The sequence below is a fragment of the Papaver somniferum genome, chromosome 2 (assembly GCF_003573695.1).
Source record: "Papaver somniferum cultivar HN1 chromosome 2, ASM357369v1, whole genome shotgun sequence".
Taxonomy (NCBI): Eukaryota; Viridiplantae; Streptophyta; class Magnoliopsida; order Ranunculales; family Papaveraceae; genus Papaver; species Papaver somniferum.
The window spans coordinates 42,488,453-42,501,734 of record NC_039359.1 but is presented as its reverse complement, the minus strand read 5'-3'; positions in this window follow the sequence as shown (position 1 = coordinate 42,501,734).

Below are 13,282 nucleotides of genomic sequence, written 5' to 3'. Positions count from 1 at the left end.
AAAAAAAAAAAAAAGGGAGAAAACAAAAAAGCTAGGCTATCCAAAACAAAAGAAAAAGACAGTGTAGAATAAAGAAGTATATGTCGACAATTTAACGCTCAGTCTAGGTTATTTTCATATAAATGTAAGATCCATTTTGAAAACTGTCGATTTCAAGATAGTCCTTCTTGTTCATTTTATGAAAGTACGAGAGATCTTTTCCAGCGGAAAATGGAGACACTGCTAGACAACCAACTACTTTTTGTTTTGATGAGCGCAGCTAACTTTCGCAAAAGTAGATGTATTCCGACCTATATATAATGAAATCATTCTGGTTGGCGAACTTATTCCAGTACATTGGATAACTAATTCTTAAGGAGGTAGGATTCATGAATACTCTTAGATGAACAAGGTTAGATAAAATTTACGTCATTTTCTTCATAAAATCCAAACGACAATAAATTTAAGTGTAATATTTTGATGATATGTTCCTTTTATAGGACTCTACGTTACTACAAAAAATGAACACAATTCGATATGTATAAAACAACCATCTACCCCTTTGAATATTAGCCGTCCAAAGTTAACCGTTGAAATTAAGATGGGAAAGTTTGCTATCTCGAATAGCGTTCATTTCTTTTTTGTAGGAATGTAGAGTCTTATAAGATATACATATCATCAAAATATTACACTTAAATTCATTGTCGTTTGAATTTTACGAAAAAAATTACGTAAATCTTATCCCACCTTGTCCATCTAAGATTGTCCATGGATACTCCTTCATTCTTAATAGCCTATATAGATGGGAAACGTGAAATACAATTGACTGGAGGTTCATAGTCATCCGTTCACAAACCACAACCTATTAATTTCTTTGTTGAGTCATGTAATTTACAACTTCAACTTGCCATTAGTCTTCGCTGTTCCCATGCTGGGCATGCATATAATGCTGAAAATATATTCTAAAACAATGAATAAAATTGTCTCAGGAAACATTTTAACGACCATGGCAAAGCTCGGCTGTACAATCAGATAGTAAATACTCCTTCCGTTTTTGAAAAAGTGTTACTTTCACTTTTTCAATTTGGTCTATTTTTAGACTAAAATGAAAAAGTGAAAGTTGTTGCATTCTATTTTTAGGATAAATACTCACTTTATTTAATATATTTCCTAATTTATAGGTCTTTCCTATATTGAGAATATTGAGCTTTATATATACTATGAGTTGTGTAACCATTCAAGTAACCTAAATAATAAGAGACTCTTTTATATCTTTATCTTTAAACTTGGAATCCGATAATGATATATTTGTTATTACTAGCCCTGATGATATAATCAGTCAGTCTGTTGATGAAGAAATTATAAGAGATGAAGAAGTTTCGAGAGAAGAAACAGAAACAAAAAATGCAGTATCTGATCAAACTACTGAAATTCAAGAAAAAGTTCTAAGAGAAGAAATTCCAAAGTCTACAGTACTTCAAGAAGATGAAACACCTAACCAATCGTCTGCCGAGGATATTCCTGAACTGTCAAGAAAACAGCTTCCGCAACGCGTAAACAGAGGTATTCCTAAACCCACATATGAACCAGAAATCTCTAATAAGGTCGAGTACCCTATGAGTCATTATGTCTGTACCCGCTGTTTGTCTGAAACAAATTAGGCATTTGTGAATCAACTATCTACTGTTTTTATTCCTAACAATGTGCAGGAAGCATTAGCTCATCCAAAATGGAAGGCGTCTATGGATGAAGAAGAGAAATCCTTAAGAGAAAATGGTACTTGGGATTATGTTGATTGTCCAGAAGGAAAATGGTGAGATTGTGGGATGTCGTTGGGTCTTCAACATTAAATACAAGGAAAATGGTGAGATTCAACGCTATAAAACAAGATTAGTTACTAAGGGATACAGCCAAACTTATGGAATAGATTATACAGAAACTTTTGCTCTTGTAGCTAAAATCAACACAATGCGAGTTTTGTTATCTCTCGCTGTAAACTTGGACTGGCCTTTACAGCAGTTCGATGTAAAAAAATGCCTTTTTGCATGGTGAATTATCTGAAGAAGTGTACATCGAGCTTCCACCAGGTATTCCGATTTCCTCATCCCATAGTAAAAATGTATGTAAGTTAAACAAATCATTGTATGGACTGAAACAATCTCGAAGAGCATGGTTTGGAAGATTTACCAAGTCTATGAGGAACTTCGGATATCGTCAGAGTAACTATGATCATACTTTGTTCATAAAGAAAAGGAATGATAAAATTACATCTCTCATCATATATGTGGATGACATGGTTGTGACAGGAAATGATCCAGAAGAGAGAAGATCTCTACAAAACTACTTGTCTAAGGAATTTCAAATGAAAGACCTTGGTTCGCTAAAATACTTTCTTGGGATTGAAGTATCTCGATCTAGTAAGGGAATTTTCTTGTCACAAAGAAAATATATCCTTGATTTATTATAAGAAGTTGGCATGTCAGCATGTCAACCAGTTCATACACCTATGGAAGAAAGGGTGAAACTATATATTGAGCCTGATCAAGTACCTGTTGATAAAGGAAGATATCAAAGAATTGTGGGAAGATTGATGTATATATCTCACATGAGGCCAGATCTTGCTTATGCACTTAATGTTGTTAGCCAATTTATGCACAATACATGCGAGCAACACATGGATGCAGTTATGCGGAATAACAAAGATGCTCAGATTGAATATTTACCTAGCTTACCTTTAGGGGGAGTAAAAGATTTTGTTATTCAAATGTCAACAATGACGTTTATTGATTGAATATATGCAGGTTATTATGCTATTGAAACTTAGAATCGAGCATATGAATAATGAGTTATTTTGTAAGTCGTTTAGCTCCATATGTAATAAGAGTTTTGTTACTAAAATTGACAAAGGGGGAGATTGTTAGAGCATAGCTCGGTTGAACTCACCAGGCATTGTTATGTCAGGTTTGGTTGTCATATTTTAGTATGAAAACTCATCTAGAGTCGCTTGATTAAATACTAGAGTCAACTTCGTTTGGTTAGACTAGAAAGTCTAGGAATGTTGAGACATACAAGTGTTACTCCGAAGACCCGAAGAATGTGAAGAAGTAACAAACTACAACGACGACATCATCCTTCCTCTTGAGGATAATAATATTGAATTTAACTGTTTCATTCCCAGCATATCTTTCAAGTCTTGCTATATTGAAAACATAACTACGAAGCTGTATATACTGTACATATTGTATATTACTCTAGTGATGTGACATGATCATAATAGTATGATCATAATATTATGGAATTAGACTACGAAGTATAACGCTTATCTTTTGAACTTCATAGATATGACATCGACATAATCTAGTATATATTGATTATGTGAATGGGTTATGGTGAAGATTTCATCCCAGGAAATAATGTTTTACATTTTTTTAAAGGAAGTACATTCATGAACTTGTTTCGTGAATCGAAATGGAAACCAATAGGATTATTGGTCCGGTTATTCATTGCAAATCTTTGGATGACCAATATGTGTGATTTAGTAGAACCGATCTTAACTCAGGTTATATATCTTGGTATAACTAATCATAATGCCTAAAATTATGATTTGGTATGACTGGTTTTGATAATTAGTGTAACTGATCCTAAGTAATCACCATGTGATGGTATGATCAATCCTTGTAATTGGTGTGACCGATCCTAGTAATTGGTGTGACCGATTAAGTGTTGTGTCTGATCCTTGTAATCGGTGTAACCGGTGCTAACTAGTATGACCAATCACAAGTAATACCATGTGTAGATGAAACCGATCCTTATAACTGGTGTAACCGATCCTAATGACTGGTGTGACCGATCACAAGTATTTCCATATTTTGGTACAACCGATCCTAGTGATTGGTAGAACTGATTGAACCCATGTATGTGATTTGGTATTTGATCAATCACATAGTAGTCTTGGAAAACGGGCGAACCAATTCTAAACTTGTTTGGAAGTGTGGTATAACCGATTCCAAGAATGAAAATCCATGTAAATATGAAATAAGGATTTGCAGTGAAAATATGTCAACACACTTTGAACACGAGCAGTTACTCTTATCATTTATCGTTCAAAGATATTCCTTAGTACTCAAGGTGGTTCTGTGCCGAAATAAATTAAGAATCTTTTAATTAAGGTTTTTGGTTTTATATGATTTAATTATCAGCAATTAATGCATATATCTAGAGAATAAAACTTAATAATGTGCATTTACTAATTTGAGATTTTCTATTGAGAGATTTCGGAAATGTTGGACAAGCATTTTGTCATGTGACCTCTAATATGGCTGCCCTTAGTTTAATTGGTTAGTGATGAGAGTCTCAGGTGCCCTTAATCATCGAGTGTCTGTCTAAATAATATTTGGTCATTGTTTCCTAGTGGATTATGGACATGTGTCCGGCTAGGATTGATTCCTTCCTTAAGGTTTTCCTTTCATCCCTAGTTGCATTTAAGTTGTAAGAAGAACCCTATTTTGGGGTAAGTTATGAATTAATAAAGTTGTAGTTGGATGCTTCGGAAGAGTTACTTAGATTCCATTTTATTTCCGATTCATTTCAGTTCCAATCCATCCTCAAATGTACTAGAACAATACAAGTGGTATCAGATTCATTCGATCCATGGAGGCATTCAATGCAATCATTAGGCCAGATGATAATATTTATTTTCAAAGAAACAGGTTGTTGTTAACAAATGAGGAATTACAGGATCTCAAGAGTCATTTCAAGCTTGTAATCGACACTGCGTTCGAGAAACATTTTGGCCAGAAGACCTGCAATCGTGCAGAAGGAGATTTCAGAATTACTTCTAAGTCTAATCATGGTGGTGGGTTCTCATATGATGAAGGAGATTCTACTAAATCGACTGGACTTTCCGACCTAATCAGTGAATCTGTTGCTCAAGATTTGTGTGTTGATACATCTGAAGAGGCAAAATAAACTCCTACTTCAATTCCGTTAAGTTCTGTTTCTCCAGTTCACACTCATGTTGAATCTCAGAACGTTCGATCGATTTCTACTACCACCCACTACTAACCCTACCTCCCTTCTACCCGTCTACCGGCGCTGATAAGAGGATTCAATTGATAGTGTCAATTCCCAATTTGATGAAGCTGCAAAGACCGCTACAAACGTCAAGATATGTCAGGTTAAAATTGATGAGGGTAATTGTGAGGAACTTGAATGCTCGAAGGAATTGGTCTTTCGTCACAGTAACCTAATTGGTAAGAATCATTTTTCTCTTCTCCTTGATGATTCTCGTAGCTTATTTGATCGTGGAAAATATAAAGTGAAAATCAATTTTATATTAGGAAATGTCGATTTGCAATTTTTGGGTAGGTTCTATAATGAAATTGTTCAAAAGATTAATTATAACAGTGGGTATGAATCAGGTAGGATGTTTAATGATTCAATCGGTTGTATGCTATCTAATGTCGGTTTTATCACTACTGCTTGGTGTATATTTCATAAAATGCTTTATAGTTGTAGTAGGGATTATTATTTCTTGCAGCTTAACTGGGTAGAGTTTTTGATCGCGGAAAAGAAATTGAGATTATTAAAGGGTTATCTTCTTTTGTTGGTGATTCTGAAGGCTATTTTGATACAATTTCTCTTGTGTGATGCTCGGCTTGGGTCCGTATTACTGGCAAGGTACAATGAGGGTTTGATTTGTTAGATGTTTCCAAGTCATGGGTATCCATCTGAATTTCAGTTTCTGAATTCTTTGAGTCTTGGAATGCTTTATGTAGTTGAGATTGAAGGTGCATGGAATTTGGTCGTTGAATTCTCAATAAATCGATTTTTGTTTCTCTTATTGGTTAGAGTGATGAGCATTAAGCAGGCATATAAATGGTCTATTCAAGTGCTTGGTAGGAAACTGTTGGGCAATGCGGAAAATTCCCGATGGCATTAACTCGAGTTTTATAGTTCTCATCCCTAAGAATAACAAATCTGATGTTATTAAGGATTACATGCCAATTGGTTTGAGTATTTTTTTCTTCAAAATCATTACAAAAATTTTGGCTACTAGATTGGGTACGGTTTTGAACAAGTTGATTTCTGAAGAACAGGTCGCTTTTATGAAGGGGAGGAACATTCATGAGAATATAGCCCTGGCGTCTGAGCTAATTAATGAAATAAATACGCCAAGGAAACATGGAAATGTAGGCCTGAAGTTGGATATTGCTCAAGCTTTTGATACGGTTAGCTGGGATTTTATAGCTGAGGTTTTTCGTCAGTACGGTTTTTCTGAGAATTGGTTTTTCTGGATTCTTAACATTCTTCATTCAGCTAAGATTTCTGTTATGATTAATGGTAGCCCTGAAGGTTTTTTCAGCATTACTAGAGGTTTGCGCCAAGGTGATCCTATTTTGCATTTGATTTTTGTGCTCATTTAAGATATTTTAAGTCGTAATCTCTCTAAGTTGTTTGCAAGACGAAGCATGCATATTATGGTTTCAAAAAAAGGTGTTGCGCCTACTCACCTTCTTTTTGCCGATGATATTCTTGTTTTCTGCAAGGGTAATCTTCTTAGCTTGCAAAATTTGAGGAATTTGCTCGATATGTACCAAGAGGCATCTGGCTAATGCGTAAATTACGCCAAGAGTAAATTTTATTTTGGTGGCGACAGGAATTCATGGGCTATTGCTATTAAAAATTATTTGGGCATGGAAAGAGCTTTATTTCCGGATAGATATATGGGAATACAACTGAACCCGGGAATAGTTCGCCACATTCATGTTAGGCATATACTGGGGAAGATTATGGACAAGTTAGCCGGTTGGAAGGGTAAGTTTCTATCTTTTCAAGATAGACTTGTTCTGATTAGATCTGTCATTTCAAGATATGTTATTCATTCTATGGCTGTATACAAATGGCCATGTAACATTATTAAGCAGGTAGAGAGGGCCATTAAAAATATTCTTTGGTCTGGTGATGCTGAGAAATGTAAGTATTTTACGGTTCTATATATAACATGTGTTGTTCAAGGTGTGAAGGAGGCCTAGGCACTAAGAAGTTGTTGGATGTCAACAAGGCCATGCTTATGAAGTTATGGGTTACTATTCGGGACTCGAACAAGGTTTGGGATCGATTCTTGATAGCCAAATATTTCAAAATAAATGGTAATTTGATCGATCATAAACTTGGTTCTTCGGTTTTCCCGGGAATTCGGTTGGTTTACAATTTTTTGCAAAAGCATACTCGATCTATAGGTAATGGCGCTAATACTTCCTTATTCTTTGATAATTGGTGTGGTAATTTTTCGATTGCGAAGAGAATGGGTATTATTTCTAAGGGCCTTAATGATTTTAAGGCTAAGGTTATTGATATTATTGTTGATGGTGCATGGGTCATTCCTCAAAAAACGAAGGACTTGATGATTCGGTGCAATATTGATGTTGAAAATATGCCCCTTACTGCTTGTGGTAAAGATTACAAGATTTTGGATTTGGATCGCAAAGGTGTTTTTTCAGTTAAGTCTGCAAAGGCTGCTACTAGAACGCCTTTTGAGGTGCAGCCTTGTGATGCTTTGTTTTCTAGGCCTGTTGTGCATCCTACTTTGAGTGTACAATATTGGAAGATTTGGGATAAACAATGTTGCGCAAGTGAAGATAATATTATCAAGAAGACTGGTAGGAGTATGTCTACAATGTGTCGTCTGTGTAGGGAGAATGGCGAGTCTATTAGCCATATTACTTGGCATTGCAGGTTTGCTAGGAGAATTTGGGCTTGGGAGACTAATATTTTTAACCTGCAGCCAAATGAAGAATTGGTGGCCTCTTACAAGGCTGCTAAAGGTCGAAGCAGGATGATAAAAGATCTGTGGTTAGTTGCTAATCTTGCAATTGTCACGGAACTTTGGAAATTGAGGAATAAAGTATTTTTTGAAGATGCTCTGGTGCAGTGGCTTGGTTTTAAAGGACGAGTTTATCAAGTAATTCGTGATAACTCAATCAGAATGAAGAGCCATATGTATAACAATATGGATGAGTTACGTATCCTGAACTATTTCAAGGTGCAACACAGATCATGCAGAGTTTCTGCTCCAATCGAGGTTAGTTGGGATCCTCCTAATCCATGTAAAATTATGATTTTTTGTGATGGTGCTTCTCTCAGAAATCCAGACCAAGCGGGTGCTGGCGTTACTTTTCGTGATGCAAATGTTGCAGTGCTTAGTGTTCTTTGGGTTGGCCTTGGCTGGCAAACTAATTATTATGCGGAAGTGTGTGCTATAATTTATGGCATGATGCTATCCAAGAGGTGGAATGTGAGGAATATTTACGTGCAGTCGGATTCGATGAGTTGCATTCAATCTTCTCATAATGGTGTCTTGTCGTGGGAGTTAATGCCGAAATGGAGTCTTGCGAAGAATTTTTACAAAAATATTCGTTATGTTCATAGTTATAGAGAAGCTAATTTTTCGGTTGATGCTTTGTCCAAGCAAGCATGTTTGCTGGCTGAAGATATCTTTGAGTTTTATGAGGGGAGGCCAGGCTTTATTCTATCCGTAGAATGGTCTGGCGTAGTTTATTATCGCTTTAAATAGACCAGATGAGGGGATGGCCTCACGGCTAGCTTCTAGTCTGGCCTAGCCCATGTACAGTTTTTTTCTTGTTATTTTAATTTTATTGACCGAGTAAAGAAAAAGTGCTTGGTAGGAAAGGAGCAGAAATTTTATTCTTACAGCTACCATGTGAGTTGTTTGAAGTGATGGCAGTTCATTTTTTGTGCTTACATTTTGTCGTCAAGAGTGAGGGAGTTTACATACCAGCAGATGAGTTATCTTTCCAAATGATTAGAGTTTTGAATTCAGCTAGTGCTCTTGCATATTCTTGTTGTATTCCACTGCGAGGTTTGAATAAAAGGGAAGATAATATGCTCCTGCATACTTCTGCAAGGTTCTTTCAGGTGAAACTATTCAAAGTTTTACTTGATAGACAAGACGGCAATGTGCTCCAGATTCTTTCGAATGAGTTTGGGAAATTCTCAGTTCACACAAATGTTAGCACTCGTTTAATTCTTGCAAGAATTGATACTTTTCAGCACACTACATTACCTACTTTTGAAATATTTTGGAGGTTTCCGATTCAAGAGGGAGTTCTGATGACAGTTGCGCATTCGAGTTAGAGTTATCTGCACAAGTCTTGTCGTGTTGGGAATTCTAAGATCCAAGTTATATACTTACATATGTTAATGGACTTTTTGAGATGGAAATACAAATGGTACTCTACAGGTTTAAGGAATGCTTCAAATGCGAGTTTGACCATTAAACTGATGAGCAGGCACTCCCTTAGCATTCATGAATTGAAAGGATCGATTGCAATTATTTTGGTTGAGACCGGTGCTGTTTGCAAGTTATTGTATAAAAGATTACAACATGGTACAGTTCTATGGTCTAGGTTGCTACTTCAAGTGGCAGGTCATCATGCAGCTAGTACTGCGAGAGAATTATTCGACCAACTACATCATAGTAGTGGATGCAGTTTCTGTGATGCTCTACTCTTCCAGATGGTAGGTGGTTTACATACATCTCAGGTTATTCCCAAGCGACCTACTGTGTTTCTTGCTCTCAGTACCAGCAAGTTGGGTCATCAGTCTTTGTAGCAGGAGATCGGATTATGCTGGCTTAATTTCAGTTGTGGAGTATGACACGTGGTAGGGTTTTCACTTGGTTTTTCACTTGGCTATCATAAGAACCTAGCTCTACAGTACGTGGTAGTAAGAAATGTTGTTCTCACTGCGAAGAGTTTCTTGTAAAAGGGGTGGAAATCACAGATGTAGTGTGGCCTCGTTCTAAGATTGTTGAGCAGCTTATGGGGACATCTAATCTCAAGCAACACCTTAAGTGGAAGTTACATGTGGTACCATTTAATATCTACCCTTCAGCAACAGATACAGCAAATGGTCGAGAAATATTAGAAGCAACCTTTTTGCCAGCTTCCAAGACATTGCAGACTGCATATACAAAGCATTGTTCTGTAATAACTATAGTCTGGGGTGTAACAGTTCATTTCTGCAACAGAATGGACAGTGGTGTAGAAGGCACGTTGTTCAGAAGTTATGTCAAGATTTTCAGAATGAGTCTCTTTTCGCACTCCTCACCACATGCACCTGGGGTCTATGGAAGTTTTTCTTTTTTAGAGGAAGTTGAAATGATTCTAACTGTGTTTCTCTGGGTAGGATACCTCAGGTGGAATAATTTAGATGGGTTTCAGCTGGTTGGCGGCGGCTAACAAATGTTGGTTAGAGTTTTATCTCAATGGGGTGCCTTGCTGGAAACTGGAATCCTAGGAGCTATTTGTTTTACCAAGATACATTCCCCAGTCTAATTGCAGTTACTATTATGAGGAGAAATCTATCCTCGGCAAGTTTATTGAGTATCATAAAAGGGAATGCTGCCATAATTGGTATTTTATCTTCAAGTCATGCTCAAACGACATCTTTATGCTTTTGTCGGCTATTGTGGCAGGTATCTCCACCAGTTCAAGGTTGCATCCAGTTGGAGTTTTCTCGGGGATTACTATTAGTTCAATTCATACTCCTGGTGATTCAAGACTTCTATGTGCTCATGTTGCTGGTCTCATTGCATCGGGAAATTAGTATGCTTCTTATGGGCGTCTGGAGTGCAAGTACTCTAACGTGGATCAACATGGACTTCACGTCAGTTGTCATCATTGGTTCTCACTTGCATATTCTTGAAAAGTGGAAGTATAAACGAAGAAATGTCATCAAGCTCATGCACCTTGCATCCACATGTGTTGATCAACTCAATAGGGTACTGCTGTGCAATCAAAGACAATGTGAAACCCATTTACTCATCCTTGAGGACAAGGATGCATTTGATAGGGGGTTGATTGTCATGTGACTTCTGATATGGCTGCCCTTATATTAGTTGGTTAGTGATGAGAGTCTCAGGTGCCCTTAATAATCGAGTGTCTGCCTAAATAATATTTGGTAATTGTTGCCTAGTGGATTATGGACATGTGTCCGGCTACGATTGATTCCTTCCTTAAGTTTTTCCTTTCATCCCTAGTTGCATTTAAGTTGTAGGAAGAACCCTATTTTGGGGTAAGTTATGAATTAATGAAGTTGTAGTTGACTGCTTCGCCAAAGTTACTTAGATTCCGTTCTATTTCCGATTCATATCAGTTCCAATCCATCCTCAATTGTACTAGAACAGTACACATTTATTGGAATTAGGAAAACCGAATTTTGACATTCATTGTGAATCTTGAGAATATCTCCATTTTCGTAAATTCCTTGGTGTCTAAACATCCTTGGTCTATAAATATCTAAGATTGCATTTGTAGAAAACTATGCAAAGAGTCGGGCAAACTTAAATTCTTGTTGTTTCTGGTGGAGCCGTCTATTCAGAGAGGAAAGTATCCTAATTAGGTGAAATCTCTTATGAACGCTTGTTTAAAGATTTTTGTGGGATCAAGAAGCTCTACGAGTACCGTTGGTGGGAAACTAGATAATTGCAGTGTTATTAGTTTTCGATTGATTTGATTGACTAACGGTTGTTGAAACTTTGATTGCACCTATTTTTTTATGCTTGAGAATCTTTTCTTCTTATTTAAGATTCACTCAAACTAGATCAGAGTATCGACGAGATCTTCAGAATTGTTGTTAGATCTAAAGACATCTTGTGATAATCTATTGTAAACAGACTCTGTTCTATGCGTGATTGATCACACGAGATTCAGGTGGTGTTGTGCAGGTTATTGAAGATAAAAGAAGATTTGAAGACGAAAAAGATTTCTTATTAGTTTTCGTATTTTTTGAATTGTGTGCACAAACCTTGATCGGCTGGGATCCAACTAAAATCGATTTATCGATTGATTAGTTGCGTGTGATCGACATTCTCTATATTTGTCTTTGAGATTTATATTGATTGAGTGTGAATCTATACTTGAATATTTAGGTAGTTAAAGTTAGATTGATCTAACCAGACAAATGAGTTTATTAGATTAAACATAAGAGCCTTTGTCAACGACTCATCTAAATCTTGTAGCAAGATTGATTAAGAGTGTTACCAAACAGATTCTTCCTTTACTGTTTGGAATAAGATTCAAAGGACTTGATATTCACGTGTGTGACTCTAGAAGTCGAAGGCGTAGTGATACTGAGGGAATTAAGTAGCTAGGGGTAGCCTGCTTGGTCTCAACTATACGAAGTTGGTATTAGATTTTGTATAATGGATTAATTCTGAGAGTATTCAGAACTGGACTAGGTCATGGGGTTTTTATGCATTTGCGTTTCCTCGTTAACAAAATCTTGTTGTGTCTTTTAATTTGATTTACGTATTATAATTGTTTATTATAATAAAGTAAAATACACATATACGTTAACTCCGTATTACATGATAGTGACCCTATGGAGTTTGGTTATTAGCGAACCTACTATCAAGTAACACACTTTGTTGTAGTATTGTCTCAATCTTGTATCCATAGTCAATCACACAAGTTATCTTCTTGTTGTATTTTCTCGATCTCATATCCATAGACAATCATACGAAGTGTGACTGAATTGTCGTATTGTCTCGACACTGTCCATAGACGATCACATTCGGAAGATGACTTATAGGTTGAAATAAAACGATTATGGTGTATTTGGGTACCCTCGTCTTTTCAGGATGGATAACGAAATATATTGAAAAAATCATCGAACAAGCTTCTCTACATGGACATTTGCTAACGAAGATGAACCATATCGCAATTCATCCATAACAGAAAGCTTCTCCTAATGCACCGGAGAGTGAAAATAGTTGCTTCCAACTAGCGAGTTTTGTCCATATAAGAGAGTGAAAACAATGTATAAAAGGTTGAGCTGTTAAGGGTTCAAATCAGACTGTGAGAGATATAACCACTAAGATCGAGCATGCTTCTACCATATTGAGCACTTGTAATCTTCTGCAAATCATAGCTAAATCACCCTCTGGATGTACTTTTTAACACTGAACCACGTAAATCTACTGTGTCTTGATATTTAACATACTATAGTTTCAAATGTAGTACCTCTATCGTGAATACTTGACTGATAATCATGTTTTAGCTTTATATTGTTCTTTGGTATATCGTGGTTTTCCTACAACTATAAAGTTAGGTCTTAATTTTTTTGGACTAAGTATATATAAATCCCCTTCGAAACCCACGTTGATAAGCAACACATTTGTGTCGGTGAGATTCATGATGCAGAAATTCTTGAATGTAGAGACAGGTCTGTTAAAGCACTGCTCGGTCGAACTCGCAAGCGTTGCTATCTCAAGCTTGTT